The sequence below is a fragment of the Heterodontus francisci genome, unplaced genomic scaffold (genome assembly GCF_036365525.1).
Source record: "Heterodontus francisci isolate sHetFra1 unplaced genomic scaffold, sHetFra1.hap1 HAP1_SCAFFOLD_43, whole genome shotgun sequence".
Lineage (NCBI taxonomy): Eukaryota > Metazoa > Chordata > Chondrichthyes > Heterodontiformes > Heterodontidae > Heterodontus > Heterodontus francisci.
Window position 1 is genome coordinate 9,718,483 of NW_027141852.1, and position 4,076 is coordinate 9,722,558.

At 43.4% G+C, this 4,076-nt stretch overlaps 1 non-coding gene across 1 annotated transcript; it reads right to left on the reverse strand.

The window, feature by feature from the left end:
- Nucleotides 1–1,819: 1,819 nt before the first annotated feature.
- On the reverse strand, nucleotides 1,820–1,901 carry trnas-gcu (transfer RNA serine (anticodon GCU)). The gene has a single exon. It is a non-coding gene; the product is annotated as a tRNA-Ser (tRNA).
- Between the last annotated feature and the right edge of the window lie 2,175 nt (nucleotides 1,902–4,076).

Sequence of the window (4,076 nt, forward strand, 5' to 3'; positions counted from 1 at the left end):
TACTCCTGCTAAGAGTTCTTCCGATCTTCTGTTCTTATGATCTCATTGCAGCTTGGTCCAAACAGAGACGAAAGACTGGAATTCCAGAGGAGAGGTGAGAGTGATTGCCCTTGAGTGCGTGTGGCATCAAGGATGCCTCGCAAAATTGAAGTCAATGGGAATCAGGGGGAAAACCCTCCACTTGTTGAAGTCATACCTAGCACAAAACAAGATGTTGTGGTTAGTGGAGGCCAATCATCTCAGCCCAGGACATTGCCTCAGGAGTTTCTCAGGGTAGTGTCGCAGACCCAAACTTCCCAGCTGTTTCATTGACGACTTTCTCTTCAACATAAGTCAGAAGTGGGAATGTTAGATGATGATTCACAACTTTTCAGATACTGAAGCAGTCTGTGCCTGCAAGCAGCAAGACCTGAGCAACATTCAGGCTTGAGCTGATAAGTGACAAGCAACCTTCTGGCCACACAAGTGCCAAGCAGTGAACATCTCCAATGAGAGAGAAAAGAAATCTACCTTTTGATATTCAGAAGCATTATCATCGTTAAATCCCCCACCATCAACATCTTGACCAGAAATGTAACTGGACCAGTCACATCTATGCTGTGGCTATAAGCGCAGGTCAGAGATTACGAATTCTGCAGCAAGTATCTCACCTCCTGACACCCCAAATCCTGTCCACCATCTACAAGGCACAAGTCAGGAGTGTGATGGAATACATCCCACTCAACAACACTCAAGAAGCTCAACACCATCCAGGACAAAGCAGCGCACTTGATCGGCACCTCACCCGCCACCTTAAACATTCAATCCCTCCACAACCAGTAAACAGTGGCTGCAGTGTGTACCATCTCCACATGCACTGCAGCAACTCGCCAAGTATCCTTCAACAGCACCTTCCAAACTCGTGACCACTACCACCTCGAAGGACAAGGGCAGCAGATGCATGGGAACTCACTACCTGCAGGTTCCCCTCCAAGTCACTCACCATCCTGACTTGGAACGATATCGCCATTTCTTCACTGTTGTTGGGTCACAATCCTGGAACTCCCTCCGCAACAGCACTGTGGGTGTTCCTGCACCATAAAGACTGCATCAGTTCAAGAAGGCAGCTCTCCACCAACTTCTCAACGGCAATATAAATGGGTAATAAATGCTAGCCTTATCAGCGATACTCACACCCAAGAATGAATAAAAACCAAATCACTCTCCACAGATTCCCCACAATCTGGGCTTGGACATTTACTTCAGGAGCACAGAGCTTTATATCACTGCAACATGAGTTCCAATCTTCAGATTCTGTTCACTTTTCACATTATTTTCTACCAGTCCACTAGCTTTTATTAATTCAGTATTCGGGTCTCTGCTCCTCCGCCGTTTCTAACATCTCACCTCTTACAAAAAAACACTTTGATCTATCGTAGGTAGTAGATGACCCCTCATTTTAAACTCCATCTGCCAAAGTATTGCTAACTCACTTAATCTATCAAGAAGATTTGAAAATAAATTTCTTGCCAAAGGATAATTTTCGGCATCTGCTCCCTCGCCATTTGCTTTTCCCATTTGTCTTTCACTTGGCGCAATACAGAGAAAGTAAAGATGGAAGGAAGGAGGGGAGGAAAAATCCTGCTCCGTTTCGTGATCCCTATTTGATCTTCATTCCAGTGCAGTTTGAGTGAAGAATTCCAATTGTCTGTCTCAATTTTAAATAAGTATAACAAATTCTGGAATCACTGTCTGGACATTGACAAGAACAGGTTTCGAGGCTGACTTCACACATAAACTCCCCCAACATAAACAATACACTAAACAGTTCATAAACTAGCGACAAAGATGGGATTCGATCCCACGTGTGCAGAGCACAATGGATTAGCAGTCCATCACCTTAACCTCTCGGCCACCTTGTCAGCTATAGATGCACAGCTGTCACCTTCAGCACAGTTTCTGGCTATGCAGCCAGCTGTGCAATGATGGAAATATATCTTCGGTCAGTAAATGAAGTTGGGAATGGAGCGGTGTGAAACATTTCCAGACCATGTCCAACACGTTTCTACTCAGTGTGAAAACCCACCACGGAAAGACTGGAACATACAATCATTTCATCACATCATGATTAACATCACTCAGACACCTGAACCATTAGGTCACTGACGAAGTCATGATGACCGAATTTCTCATGAAATGACAACTGAACTAACTGACTGGAAGAATTGCTTTAACTCCACATTATCAGCGAGGCACAGCCTCAGGCCGACTTGTCGGGTGGTGTAAACAGATATCACTGCTTCTGATCTTCACCAGAACAGAGAGTGAGATGTAACATTGATCATCAAACAGACTGTGAGAGAATACAACAGAAGAAAACACATGGAGAGACACTGTGGAATAACAAATAGATTTGATTGGAATGTTGAAATTTTGATTGGAATGGATAAAACACCAGAAACAGCAGATTAAATTGGGATTCTCATCATTATATTGATCTGGGACAGAAAAGAGAAACTGATGGAAAGAAGAGAAGAAGGAAGAAAAGAAAGGATGGAACTGTTCAATTTTTTCAGTTTTTTCACTCGCCCATCAAAGCTGATAAAAAAAATTGCAAATAACAGAGAATTTCACCAAAAATGGAGATTAAATGTTGCTGAAACCTTGGATCGAAGGATGCCCCAACAGATCACCTGTTTAACTGTCTCCTCACTGGGGGATTTCAATCAGTGAGCAATATTGTTCTCTACTTTTTTTGTTAATTGGTCCCAGAACTGTCACTTGGAATTAATATCTGTGTTCCGACTCCTGAATAATAAAATTGTGAGTTTCTCGATATTTTCTCGACACAGTTCGTGCTGACAGAACTAAGAACTCTTTTCTAATTTACACAATATCCTTGGTGCTGCTCTCTCTTCTCCCAAACTTCATCTCATGTGACTGTTCCATCATCACTCTGACAGTGGGAGGGGTTGATCCCACTATCTTCAGCATTAACCCTTTACATCCTTATACCACACTGTCTGTCCAAAACAAATGGGTGGAGGGAACTTCCTTCATTTATCAAAACACCAACAGCAGCACAGTGGCGCAATGGTTAGCACCGCAGCCTCACAGCTCCAGCGACCAGGATTCAGTTATGGGTACTGCCTGTGTGGAGTTTGCAAGTTATCCCTGTGTCTGTGTGGGTTTCCGCCGGGTGCTCTGGTTTCTTTCCACCTCCAAAAGACTTGCAGGTTGATAGATAAATTGGCCATTGTAAATTGTCCCTCGTGTAGGTACGTGGTAGGAGAATGGTGGGGATGTGGTAGAGAATATGGGATTAATGTAGGATTAGTATTAATGGGTGGTTGCTGGTTGGCACAGACTCGGTGGGCCGAAGGGCCTGTTTCAGTTCTGTATCTCTAAATAAGAAAAGTAAAATAAAAGCTGCCAGTCGTAAATCAACTCAAACCCATTAGAGAGATAGAGGGAGACTGTCAGAGAACTTCCTGCATCCAGTCCTGACCCTGTCACACTCAGCAGCTTCTCACCCAGACCCCACTCTCATCAATACTGAAAATTGTTACCGAGACCCTTCAAATACTGTTTATAAAAGGTAGAAAAATTCAAACTTCATCACAGCTAGATTGAATAGAACAAAGTTTAATATCTTCTCGTCGTCACTCGGTAACCACATGAGACAGTCCTTAAATCAGTAACATAAATTATCAGCTGTAAGAATGTTTGTCATTGGGTTGAATCATTTCTGTGTGAGGAATGTTCCAGCATCATAAACCAGGGGAACGTGTTGACTGAGCCGTGTTTTCATCTCTTCTGGGCAGTTGGACTGTTCACCCTTCATTCTGCTCTGATTCACTTTCCCAAAGCGGATCTCCAGATTCTCAAATCTGGAGACTGGGTTTTCTCATTTGGTTCCTGTTGATTTTTCTTCCTCCTGAATGATAATATATTCCAAACTCGGATGAACCTTTCCCTGTGTCCCGGTCTCGGTTAAAAGCGACAAATAACGGCACCAACATTCTGAAACATACAACACGGTCACATTCTGCTTCAGTGAGATTAATGCTGAGGCAGTTTCCGTGTCGAATGCGATT